Raw genomic sequence first — 14,369 nt, 5'->3', positions numbered from 1 at the left:
ACACTTGCAATCAAGGAATTTTATTCCAATAATCTTGCTTTATTTTATTGTGTATTTTATTCAATATTGCCCTTTATTTCTTTTTTAATCAAACTTTCCTTGAATCTTTGCCATTTCTAATGAAGATATGATGGAGGAAGGGTGGAAGGGAAAGAAAGCAGGTGCAAAACTTTGCTACGTCTTTCAACAGAGGGACTGCATTCCAAGACGTTGGTTATTTACATACTGAAAGAAATAAAGAGCCAAAGGTGATGGTGACATGACCCAGAGTTTAGCAAGAGAAGAAGGCTTATATCACACCAGAGTTTTGCAAAGGACAGAAGAAATTGGTTAGTTAGAGTCTTGAGGCCAAGCTCACCCTGGGAGTGAGAACTACAGCGAAGGTACCAGTAACAGGGAAGGAACGGTTTTCCAAAAGGAGATAGAAGGAGGAGACTTGGTTACTGCCGGAGATGACACTAGAAAGGGAGAAAGAAGGAGAAACATCTCAGTCTCCAGTCACCCATCCTATTCTCCTGCCCTCCAGTATTCTGCCAGTGGCTCTCATCACTCAACCCCACCTGGAGACCAAAAGGCAAACTATGTGCACTCACTTGTGGTTAAAAAAATAAAGGGAAGGGAGAACAATGAATCTGAGGCAAAGAAGCACTGTTCTTTCATCTAGCTTCATGTGATCGTAAAATATTGACAAATCTATTTGATAATATCTTAATGATGTCAATCTATATTTCAGTTTGCAAAGATGTATTTATATGTCCCGAAGAGTCCAATGATGTCAGTGAGTCTCACTGAATCTTTTATTTCCTTGCATCTTTTTTAGGCTGTCCTTTGGGGGCGGGGGGGGGGGGGTAGTCATTGCACTGTTTCAAATGCCTCTGGGAGCTGAACAAACTCCAGGGAACTGCTGCAAACACCACAAGACTTGTTCAAAAATTTCCTAACCAGGGCCACTGATGTTGCTATTTATGCAAAAATATAATCACCACCAAGAACAAGAAGCCCAACAGCATGCTGCAAACTGTGCTCTCTGACATCAAGCCAAATACCACCCCAGAACTGAAACTAGGCCCCTGAGCTAATACAACAAGAAGATGCTTTAGAATATTCTAATTGGTCATTTCCAATGATCCCTTACATCACCACAATCCTTAGTTATCAAACAGGGTAATATTCACAGTAAATTCCGTTCTTCAGGAACTCTGGTCTTCTATACTCTTGTTCTTAAGTTCTAAATTCTCATCCTTAAAATTTAACAAATTGATTTCTCTCTCCTATCTTAACAGAAATGAGGTTCTCAAGTAAGCTATCTCCATTTAAGAACAACCATGCACCTAAAACACCTTAGTTGAAACAGAGAATCAATTTCTGTCTTCTAACAACTAGACCATCATTCCTCTTTTTAATTAACCCTAATCCTATCATCTCTTAGAAATCAGTGCTCATTCCCTAAAATATACATAAGGCCACGTAAACACAATGTCAATGTACTCCCACAAGCTATCCCATATTACACTCCTATGGGATTTCAATATCCATGAATAAGATCTATCACAAATCTACTCTTAATATGCAAATGATCTTTTTTCCCCTTCTCTTGGACTCAGTCCTCCAACATGTGCACTTCCACTGTCTCTTTTTTACTTTGGAAGATTGTTATTGGAAAGTCTTCCACTGTTCTTTCACACTTATCTGTGCCTATGCATCTTTGTATCTGCAACTTCACTTTTATCTTCTTGAAGAAAAGGATGTCACCATGTTTCTGTATCTCCAAACCTAGGTAGCATGCCCAACATGTTGTAGACACTCATAACCAAGTATGTTGGAATCTTCTCTCATTTATAATTACAACAAACAGATAAGTAACAAGACACCTAATAAGAGTTCTTTAACAATCTATAACAACTTAAACTCAGAGGAAAATAAGTTCACCATTAGTGGCTTTTGTCTTTGTAAAATAGAAGATAAATTCTTCTTTTTGGTCACAAAGGAATCGATATGATAATGGGTACTAAAAGGAGAATATTTCATAAGGAAGACAAAATTTTAGTATTTTTTTATAAGATCTTCTCCAATAATCTTACAAAAAACTTTTGGTTGAAAATAAGAGCAGCTATACAAAATATATTTGTGTCCATAATTTCCCAGGTCATTATTATATACTTTTCAGCAACATCAATGGCCTATTTGTGGGTAGAGATAATCCACTGCACAAGTTGACTGGTTCAGGGGCATCTACTGAAAAAAAAAAATGCAAGCTGAGGAATTACCACAGACTCCTGCTGAGCACACTGTACTTGCTGGGGTTTGCAGTAATGTCACTTGTATTCTAACAGTAACATCTCTTTTGAATAGAAACACAGGAAAGAGTGACAGTTGTAGGAACTGGAATGCTGCTGCTTTGCCAGCCTGCTTTTCTAAAGGATACAGGAGAGCCAGGTGGTCATTCATGTATCTTCTTTTATTTTGCTTCCCATTTCCAATGAAAATGGTCTAAAATGATATCTAAGAAACAATTTCAATTTATTAAAATATTTCCATGTATTATTTCCTTCAATCCTTAATAATCCTATGAAATAGATGTGATCATTATTTTAATCTATAAAATGATAGTAAAACTGAAGAAGTCTAAGGTCCTCAAGTTAACAAGTCATAGAGGTAGGATATGACGGCAGGATGCCTGCCTGCGTTGTACTGCCCTATGGAAGAGGCATCTATTGAATATGCTCATTGCATCATGAGTCCTTGCTCTTAAATCCATCCATCTAGCTTTGTACTATTCTATGAAGATGTCCATTAGAAGATACACTTTCAGAAAGCAATGAACATATTAGGCCCTGCAGCGGTCCAGGGCCAGAATCTACTTCTGCCACACTTGCTGCTCCTGTCATTGAATGTCTCTTCTGGGACCCTCCATTCAGATAATGCATTCAGCCATTCCTTTGTAATTGTCTGAGGTCCTTCAAAATGCAACTTTACACACTCAGTCTACCATTGCTGTGTGCCTGGTGATGCTTCAGGTGAAAAACAGTCCCTTACACACCTGGCTATATCCCATGGGGCACACAGTTTCCATTCAACTTAATATACTGAATGAACAAATCTTCTCCTTCCATGATTATAGAAGGAAGATGCTGATGCCCAACTATATAAAATATTATGCTTTATATTTTGAGATAATTTTCAAAGGATACATGGCAATTAGAATTTGAAAAATAGTGCTCTTAATTTTTAACTGGAATTATCTTGAATAAAATATTCTGCTCACTCCTGATTATTTTTAAAAAGTCACTAAATCTGTATTTTCTCTATCCCTAAAGCAGTTCTAATACTTGAGCTGTAAAATAGGCCTTCCACTTATTTATTTTTAGCTAGACCCCTCAGGGAGTCAACATGCTTCTAGCGATTTTCATCTGATATCAATGATATCCAAAGCCCCATTTAAACATGAGATTCCAAGAGATTCTATAATCAACAGCACTAAAAATTCCTATAAAAACATAGAGTATATACTCTGGGTTCTCTTCACATCATATAAATCTTTTGCTTTTTGCTAAATTTTTCCGTGGAGAGAAACAATTCTGATCCTTAACCCAATTTATTGAGGCCTTGCTGTAGCAAGGGAAAAAAAGTGTAGAGTATGGAATTTCTAAGCACACAGGATTTTCTTTTTCTTAATTTAAATAAGATTTATTTTATCTATTTGAAAGGCAGAGTGAAAGGGAGAGAGGGAGAGAAATAGAACTGCCATCTACTGGTTCACACCCTAAATGGTTGCAATGGCTGCAGCTGGGCCAGGCCAAAACCAGAAGCCAAGAGCTTCATCCGGTCTCCCATATGATTGCATGGGCCATCTTCCACTGCTTTCCCAGGTGTATTAGCAGGGAGCTAGAAGGGGAGCAACAAGGACTCCAATTGGTGCCCATATAGGCTGCTAGCATTGCAGACGGTGGCTTAACCCACTACACCAAAATACTGGCACCCAGAATTTCAAAATTTATTTTTTACTATTTGGGAATACGCCAGTGGCAACCAATGGAACTCAATGGCTATTCTATTCTGTAAGTGCTGCAATGTACACTTTCAATAAAGAATCTTTGTTTGTCTTCATAAATATTCTTGGGTCCATATTTTTAAATGAGAACATTTAATATTCTCTCTGCCTACATGTTCTCTTAAAATCTTGAATAAAACATTTTTCTCGTTTCACAGCACTGTCTGAAGCCATCTTTCCAACTTCCAACTCATGAGAAAACTTGGTATCTTTCTGGATGATCTTTTTGGTTCTTTTGTTCTGGATAAAGGTTTCACTCTTGCCTTGCTGGTTGAGCTTACTTTTTCATTTTATTTACTTCATACACTCAAAAACTCCTTTATTATTTATTCATCAATTCATTCCCTTAATATTTTACTCATCCTCTGCATCAGGCACTGAGCCAGCTAATTGGAACACAATGGTCTACAAAAGCACACGTGAGCAGTACCCACTTGGAACTTTCAGTCTAATGAAAGAGACATATTATCAAACCATAAAAACAAAAGTAAAATTGAATTTCTGTTTAATACCACAAGAGAGAAATTTATGATAAAACAAGAGCTTTAAAAAGTATAACTGGAATTTCTATTTCCAGTAATGGTAGACTAACCTTTAGCAGATAAAGCACTCTGAATTCTACTAGAAGCCAACAGAGCTATCAAGGTACTAAGATTTGAAGGGCCAAGAGTGTGGAGAGAAGAAAAGTTCACTAAGGTAAGCCCAAGTTCTACTCATTTTTCTCCACTGAGGTTTTCACTAACTTGTTATGGGCATAGGTCATGAAAAGCTTAGCAGGAATCATAAACTAACAGGTTGAAGAGGATGAGAGCAGCCCCTTGGTAACAAGGATACAAAAAAAAAATGGATGTACTGATTCTAACAAGGAATGACAGCTCTAATAAATACCTCAGGTTTTCAGTTGGAGCCTTAAAAGACTATATACTACAAACAGTGGAGAATTATAAAAATGCCATCCCTTGCAGACACTGAAATGCTGCCTGGAAATATTTTAACCTTGACTCAACTGTGGTGATCCACCTCTCTATTCTTACCAAAAGCCAAGGGTGCATAGATCCTCTTCAACTTTTCATACACAATAATCATTAAAATATTAATAAAAATCTCAAGAAGACAATGGCCATAGCAAGAAACTCACTGGTGATCTAGGTATTAGTTATTTAAAATTTAAAATAACTAATCATTTTCAAAAAGAGACGGCAAGGTAAATACCATCAGAGAACTGGAATTAATAAAATAAGAAGGAAATTCTAGATGTAGGCATATAACTATTGAACTTCAGAACTCAACAGAATGGTTTTAACAGCAAATTAGAGATGAGGAGAGGATGAACGATTTGGAAGATAGAGTCATAAAAGTATCCAATCTGAACCACAAAGAAGGGTATGAAACACACAAAATAAAGGGGCACAAAAAGGACTAACGTGTGTAATTAGACATAACAGAAAAAAAGAGGTCATACAGAAGCAGTTTTAAATAATGGCCAAGAATTTTCTAGAAGTGGTGAATGATAGTTCAACATATTCAATAATGTGAAAGATCACATTAACAAATTGAAGGATAAAAACCACGTGATTATCTCAATAGATGCAGACAAAGTATTTGATAAAATATAATATCCTTTCATGATGAAAACCTTAAGCAAATTGGGTATAGAAGGAACATTCCTCAACACAACCAATGCAATATATAACACACACACACACACACACTCAGCATTATATCGAATGGGGAAAAGTTGGAAGCATTTCCACTAAGATGTGAAACCAAACAAGAATGCCCACTTTGACCACTGCTATTCAATGTAGTTCTGAAAGTTTTAGACACAGCCACCAGGCAAGAAAATAAAATCAAAGGGATATAAATTGGAAAGAAGTCAAATTATCCCTGTTCGCAGATGACATGATTCTATATATAGTGAAACCAAAAGGCTCCAATAAGAGACTATTGGAACTCAAGAGAGTTTGGTAAAGTTGCAGTATATAAAATTAACATACATAAATCAATAGCCTTGTTAAAAATAGACAAAGCTATGTCTGAGTGGAAAAAAACTTATGGGATCAGTACCATTCACAATAGCTACAAAGTATTTATCTTGGAACAAATTTCACCAAGCATGTGAAAGATCTCTACAATGAAATTTACAAACATTAATGAAAGAAATAGAAAAACACAAAAAAAGATGGAAAAATCTTCCATGTTCATGTACTGGAAGAACTAATATGATCCAAATATCCATACTACCAAAAGCAATTTACAGAATCAATGCAATCCCAATCAAAATACCAAGAAAATTCTTCTCAATCTAGAAAAAAAGATGCAAGAATTCATATGGAAACAAAAGAGACCTCAAAAGGGTAAAGCAATCTTAACAAAAACAAAGCTGAGGACATCCTGATTTGAAGATACACTACAAGGCAGTTATATTCAAAATAGCCTGGTACTGACACAAAAATAGACATGTAGACCAATGGAATAGAATAGAAACTCCAGAAATCAATAAATTCATATACAAACAACTAATCTATGACAAAGGAGCTAAAAATCAATCCATGGAGAAAAGATAGTCTTTAATGGTGCTGGGAAAATTGGATCTCTGCATACAAAAGTACTAAGCAATACCCCTACCTTATAACTTAAAATGGATAAAGGATCTAAAACTATGACCTGATACCATCAAATTACTAGAAAACATTGGGGATCACTAGCCATCAGGAAAATGCAAATCAAAACCAAAATGATGTTTCACCTCATTCCAGATAGAATGGCTCCCTTAGAGAAATCAAAAAACAATAAATACTTGTGTGGATGCAGGGAAGAAGGTACCCCAATACACTGTTTGTGGGAATGCAAACTAGTATGGCCATTGTGGAAGACGGTATAGAGATTACTCAGAAATCTAAAAACAGATCTCCCTTGCTATTTTGCCTCCCACTAAAAAGAAAGATTTTTAAAAAAGATTAATAAAGCAAGGAGGAGGGAGGATAAGAGTGTGGGCAGAAGGGAGAGCGTATGGTGAGAAGTATCACTATGCTCCTAAATCTGTATATATGAAATACATATTTTTACTTACATAATAAAAGCAACAAGTACCATAATCTCAAGCAGCATAAACACAGAGAAAAACATATCTAGTATATACTAGTAAAACTTTTAGAAATATAATGATAAATCATAAAAAATTTTGTAAGGAAAAAGACTAAATAACTATCTGCAGAATACTAGTTTTTTAAAAAACATTGAAAGAAAATTGCTCATTAATAAAAAAATTGCAAGTAATTCAAATATCCTCAATGAAAGACTAAATTAACTAAATCATGGTATTTTCTTACATATAACATACATCAATTAAAATAAGTTAATGCTACACACAGTAACATGAATAAATCTCATAAACAGAGTCCAAATAATTACAGACACAAGTGAGAACATAATACACAATTTCATTTATAAGAAATTCAAAAGAAGACATTAATTTCTAGTTTTAGAAATCATGATGGAACTTGTCATTAAGGAGGAAGGTTGAGCAAGGGAACCACAAAGAATATTTCTAGGTAACTTTATCTTTTCTGATCTTGGTTAGCAGTCAGGCTCTGAAATTATGATTTGTGCACTTTTATATTTATATTATAATCCAATAACTTAAATCACCTAGAGAATCAGAGTAAAAACTCTCCTCAAAGTAAAACCTGCACCTATTGTCACTGCCCTGATCAATAACATGTGCAAGCTCCACTAACATACTCAGTAAGGCAAAGTTTAAGCCGATTCCCCTGTAGCACATCCCACTGCCCAAAAAGTAGCACCAGCAAGGAGACCTGAAATGTCACCTGTATCATATTCCAATATAGATCATGAAAAATATCTGTAAAAAAAGTTTTACATATTGAATGCCATTAATTTCAGTTTTCCACACTCCTCCCCTTCCTCCTCCATCTCTGCTATTGCCTTCCATGCTGGCAACTGCTGAACATAATGGGGAATTATAAATTAAACTCCTGGGTTCTGAAGCAAACGTTACAAGTTTATCTCTGGAGGAAATATATTCCTCAAACTCAAAGGCAAAGTTTCTCTTTGTTAAATTACAATGAATTGAATACAGGGGAAATTATGTGGTATCTATATTATCTTAGAACCTATTTTAAAAAAAGAAAAAGAACCCTTTATTCTTTAGCTAGAAAGTATGTGTTTTAATTAAATAGAAAAGTTTTCCATTATTACTTTGAAGTTAGTTCTTGGTTAAAAATGTTGGAGGATTTCTTACATAAATATAAAATGTATTATAGCCTAAAAGTGGAATAAAAGTTACTACTAACAATACATATGATCCTGGTTATGTTTAAAACATAGGTATATGGGGCCGGCTGTGTGGTGCAGCAGGTTAACACTTTGGCCTGAAGCACCGGCATCCCCTATGGGCACTGATTCAAGACCCGGCTGCTCCACTTCCAATCCAGCTCTCTGCTATGGCCTAGGAAAGCAGAAGATGGCCCAAGTCTTTGGGCCCCTGCACTTAGGTGGAAGACCCGGAAGAAGCTCCTGGCTCCTTCCTAGCTTCGGATTGGCACAGCTCTGTCCATTGCAGCCATCTGGGGAGTGAACCAGTGGATGGAAGACCTTTCTCTCTCTCTGCCTCTCCTCTCTCTGTGTAACTCTGACTTTCAAATAAAATAAATATTTTAAAAAATAGGCATATGTGTAAGCATCTATCCATGAGATCATCTTGAAAACAAAATAAGCAAACAAAAGATTGAAAAGTAGCCGGCGCCGTGGCTCAATAGGCTAATCCTCCGCCTTGCGACGCCGGCACACTGGGTTCTAGTCCCGGTTGGGGCACCTGAGTCTATCCCAGTTGCCCCTCTTCCAGGCCAGCTCTCTGCTATGGCCCGGGAAGGCAGTGGAGGATGGCCCAAGTCCTTGGGCCCTGCACCCGCATGGGAGACCAGGAGAAGCGCCTGGCTCCTGGCTTTGGATCAGCGGCCGCAGCGGCCATTGGAGGGTGAACCAACGGCAAAAAGGAAGACCTTTCTCTCTGTCTCTCTCACTATCCACTCTGCCCGTCAAAAAAAAAAAAAAAAAAAAAAAAAAAAGAAAAAGGAAAAAAAAATTGAAAAGTCCTCTTAAATCACACAACCACTGTGCTGTTAGATGAGGGCAGACCCTACGAGAGAGTAAACCTGAAGTCTATATAGAGGCCCTGGCTCACAGAATTGGAGTCCTGTAACCAGAAAAGGGTCCTTTTTTCCCAGTCTGAACACGAAATATTTCTTTATGGTCAAAGATGAACAGCAGGAATGGGTTTTTGGTGTATGCTTAAGATGCCAGTTTACACAACCTCAAACCATAGCCCAGTGCCCGGGTTCAAGTTCTGGATCTACCCTACATTCCGGTTTCCTGCTAACGGGCATCCTGGGAGGAGGCAGGTGGCGGCTCAGGTATTTGGATCCTTGCCACATGACCTGGATTGAGTTCCCAGCTCCTGGCTTCAGCCAGGACCAGTCTTGGCCATTGCAGGCATTTGGGGAGTGAACTGAATGGATGGAAGCACTCTCTCTCTAGCTCTATTTATCTATCTCTCTGCCCCTAAATAATTGAATTTTTTAAACAGCAAAATAAAAAAAAAATGAAGTTCAGAGTAATGTCCTATCCCTTGGATGAAATGGAATTTCACCTCTTGGCTGTGTTCGAATGCCAACCAATAGCTACCTTCTCTATGCTTCCGTCATACAAGCTATTGAAGGAATAATTACTTGACATGCTCTATTCTGCCAATAAAGAACTGCAGCTGATGGTATAAAACAGAACTTATACAAGAAAATCATAGTCACCTAGCCTGTGACATACAGCCAGCTAGAAGCTAATCCCTTTGGGTATTTTTCTTCAGCATTTCTGTGAACAGAAAATCCCAACCGCTGATGACCATGCATTAGGGACAGATAAGGGATGACCTGGAAGTCCATGACAGCCTGCCTGGAGTACCCTGATTACAGTTAACTTACGTTGTCCCTGTTCCAACAGTGCCCTTTTGGTTAAATGTAATAAATCTCCTCCTCTTTAAGTGACAGGGAATCAGAATTGTTATTTTTGCTTTCAGCTATGGAAAACAGGGAGAAATGAAGCTACCTAAAATAAAGGGATAAATCTGAAAGTAAATTCTCAAACAGCCACCTTCTTAAAGCTATAAACCAAAATGTGAACATAGATTTTCAGCTACCTGTTGATCTTGGAGCCTTTTTTACTTCTTTGTGCACTATCATATTTAGCAAATTCCCTACAATTTACCACTCATTTTATTTATTTATTTATTTATTGACAGGCAGAGTGGACAGTGAGAGAGAGAGAGAGAGAGAGAGAGAGAGAAAGGTCTTCCTTTGCCGTTGGTTCACCCTCCAATGGCCGCTGAGGCTGGCGCACTGCGGCCAGCACACCGTGCCTATCCAAAGCCAGGAACCAGGTGCTTCTCCTGGTCTCCCATGCGGGTGCAGGGCCCAAGCACTTGGGCCATTCTTCACTGCCCTCCCGGGCCACAGCAGAGAGCTGGACTGGAAGAGGGGCGACCGGAACAGAACCCAGTGTGCCAGCGCCACAGGTAGATTACCCTACTGAGCCGTGGCGCCAGCCTAACATTCATTTTCTAGAATTGATTATTGCATAAGTAAAAATGAAAACAAAGGTAATGTTTTTAAAATGTTTTTAAAGACTGGCATTTAAATTATTTTTACACTTGAGATATTGTCTACATTCTCTCCATGAGATATGCTTCCTTCTCAGATTTGGGAGAATTAGAAATATAGAACATGCATCAAACAAGTGACACCTGTAGATCAAAATTGTATCTGGTTGCTAACTTCCATATATATGATCCAGAAAAAATTCTGAGAGTTTCTCAGACACTGGAAGACTATGATTTATGTACCATTTCCCATCATTTAATGCTTTTTACGCAATTTGAGCAAATGTCCAATAAAAGCAAGTAGCATTCACTGAGTAGTGCCCAGTCTGTATGAAAAATGTGTTTTTAAAAGCAAAATCTATGGGGTCAGCATTGTAGCACATTGGGTTAAGTTGTCACCTTCAATGCCAGTACTCCATATGGGCAACAGTTCAAGTCCTGGCTACTCCACTTCTGATACAGCTCTCTGCTAATGTGCCTGGGAAAGCAGAAGATGGCTCAAGTGCTTGAGGCCCTGCCACCCACCTGGGAGACCAAGATGGGATTCCAGGCTCCTGGCTTTGATTTGGCCACTTCTAGAATGAGCCAGAGATGGAAGATCCATCTTTCTTGCTTTCTCTCTCTCCCTCTCTGCAACTGCTTTTCAAATGAAAAAAAAATCTTTAAATCTTTTTAAATTCCCATTTTATGATCAAAAAAGACAGCTAAAATAGTTAGCAGCACCACAATTTTATTTCCAGTCTATATGCTCTGAAATTTGCCGTCTTCCTTGGTTCCATCATCATCACCTTCTTTTAGACAAAAAGTATCACTAAGTATTCTTTGTCCTTGAAAATCAACTAGATTAGTCTCTTATAATAGTAGACTTTCTGAATTCAGATACCATATTAATCAAACTACATTTTTTTATCTAACTACCAAGATAGCATTACGATTGATAAATCCTATTGTTATTTTGAGCCAAATGATTTCTTTGGGGATTCAGGTGGAGCTGCTCTGTGCATTCTGGAATGTTTAGCAGCACCTATGGCCCCCTACCTACTAGACACCAGTACCATCCCCCAACTAATTCATGACTATCAAAAACGTCTCTAGACCTGGCCAGTGTTCCCTGGAGAATAAAGTAGCCTCCAGTTGGGAACCACTAGTATAAGGAATACAGCCAGCACTTAAAACTTCAGACAAAAATTTATATCCTCTTCTCATTGCTGAACCATTCCACCAACTTTGAGGAGTTTCTTCCAGTTGTAAACCGTGAAAAGGCACACTCTTCAGTATGATAGTGTGCCTTCGCAACACTATTCTACTCTCAGAAAATTTACAGAACTTCACATTGTTCATTTGCAGCTGCATTTGATAGTTATTATTAGGAAATTTCACAAGATTCCTTCTCATGGATGGGTGCCCTGAGACAGAAAGTAAAGCAACATCAATCCTAAAAATAGAATTGAATTTTAATCCCACTCTAACATGTATTAGTAACTGTGAGAGGGGCCGGCGCCGTGGCTCAGTAGGCTAATCCTCCGCCTTGCGGCGCCGGCACACTGGGTTCTAGTCCTGGTCGGAGCACCGATCCTGTCCCGGTTGCCCCTCTTCCAGGCCAGCTCTCTGCTGTGGCCAGGGAGTGCAGTGGAGGATGGCCCAAGTGATTGGGCCCTGCACCCCATGGGAGACCAGGATAAGCACCTGGCTCCTGCCATTGGATTGGTGCGGTGCGCCGGCCGCAGCATGCCTACCGTGGCGGCCATTGGAGGGTGAACCAATGGCAAAGAGGAAGACCTTTCTCTCTGTCTCCCTCTACTGTCCACTCTGTCAAAAAAAAAAAAAGAGTAACTGAGAGAATTAAATTCTTTGGAAATTTCTATTGGCAAAAATTAAAGATTTAATTTTTAATAATTTTAATTAAAATTTAAAATTTTAATTTTTAATAAAAATTTTAAATTTTAATAATTTAATGACGTTTATGTGACCCAGAGCCAGTAGCCTAACCTCTGTGACTCAGTGTCTCCATCTGTTGGCTGATAGAAAAGACTAACAGTGCTTTGAAAACATGAATCTAGAAATGATTACAGGGTCTCTGACAGTGGGAAGAGATGAGCAATTACAGTCTATAGTTTCTGCCCTTGACCTTTCCACCATAGCACACTGGCCTCCACACTATTCTTCCTGCTCTCTCAGCTCCTGGGAACCAGCCAATCTTTCTGACCCCAGAAATTCACATGCTGCATTCTCTCATCAACTTCAAGACTAGGATGAAATGTCACCTTCTCAATGAAACTCACCAAAAATGTTTAAATATTCTTTCCTGGGGAGGAAATTTGGCATAATGATCAAGACACTGTTGGGACACCAGCAACTCTTACTGGAGGACCTGGGTTTGAGTTCCAGTTTTGCTTTGGATTCCAACTTCCTGCTAAGGTGCACACTGGAAGGCAACAGGTGATGGGTCTCTGCCAAACTCTTGGGAACTCTGGATTGAGTTCCTCATTCCCAGCTTTGGTTTGACCCACCCCTGGCTGTTATGGGCTTTTGGGGGAATGAACCAGGGGATGAAAGATAAAAATCAATCTCTCTCTCCACCCCCCCATTATCCCCTCCCCTCCCTCCCTCCCAAAGAAGTGAATAAAAGCTTATATAAATACCCTTTCCCAGCCTAGAATTTCAGAAAAGTAGATCCTGACCATAATTTCCAATTTGTAATAAGATTACGCTATCAATGTTATCATTGTAACTAAACTGCATACGTTTCTGTCTTGTCTGTTTTCTCCCATTGGAATGTAAGGTCCATGAGGGTAAGAAGCTTGTCTGTTTTCTTTACCCCAGTGCCTAGAAGAGTTCCTGGCACACATTAGAAATGTGTCGGGTGACTGGATGAAATGGAGACAACTCAGATTCATCCAATGTCTGATGCCTAGCTCTAGCAGGGCATATCTGGTTTCTGCTATTCTATGAACCAGAGACACATAAATGAGTTTCTGTGGAAACGTTCTGTCTCCATTGTTTCAGAAAAACTCTTAGAAGCATTTGTTTTAAGCTCTCATTGATTCAAGCTTCCTGCTAACGCAGATCCTGGGAAGCAGCAGTGATAACTCAAGTACCTGGGTTCCCACCACCCATTTTAGAGACCTGAACTGGGTTCCAGCTCCTAGCTTTGGGCTCTGGTCCTGAGCTATGCTGTTACAGGTCCATAGGGGGTAAAACAGCATATGGGAGTTGTGTGCATATGTGTTTGTGTAGGGCATGGGGGCTGTGTCTGCTTTCAAATAAATAAGTTTTTGGGAAAAATGTTTATTTTGGCACAAAAATTTTTGAAGCCCATGTAGTTTTTTCACAATACACACTTTTATGGACTTTCTCAAGACCTCTCATAAGCATGGCTTTCAAAATCATTTTGTACCAAAATAAACTTAAATTGTAATTCTATTTTTCAGGAACTTTTTGAAGTGGTCTTACAAATGTACATATGCATACAGTAAGTACATGTGACATATGCATATATATAAATATATCATATATAAACACACATTAAAACCATTTATCTTACAAAGCCCTTTTAATGGTGCTTAAAGCATCCTATATTCCTATATATGTGAACTTCCACACTGATCATTATGTTGGAAAAAGCACATATTTACGTATTCAAGT

At 38.4% G+C, this 14,369-nt stretch overlaps 1 non-coding gene across 1 annotated transcript; it reads left to right on the top strand.

Moving 5' to 3' along the window:
• Positions 1-3,506: 3,506 nt before the first annotated feature.
• On the top strand, positions 3,507-3,622 carry LOC133748933 (U5 spliceosomal RNA). The gene has a single exon (XR_009864531.1). It is a non-coding gene; the product is annotated as a U5 spliceosomal RNA (small nuclear RNA).
• The last annotated feature ends 10,747 nt before the right edge of the window (positions 3,623-14,369 follow it).

Source organism: Lepus europaeus, chromosome 19 (genome assembly GCF_033115175.1).
Source record: "Lepus europaeus isolate LE1 chromosome 19, mLepTim1.pri, whole genome shotgun sequence".
Classification (NCBI taxonomy): Eukaryota; Metazoa; Chordata; class Mammalia; order Lagomorpha; family Leporidae; genus Lepus; species Lepus europaeus.
This window is presented reverse-complemented; position numbering and strand designations above follow the sequence as displayed.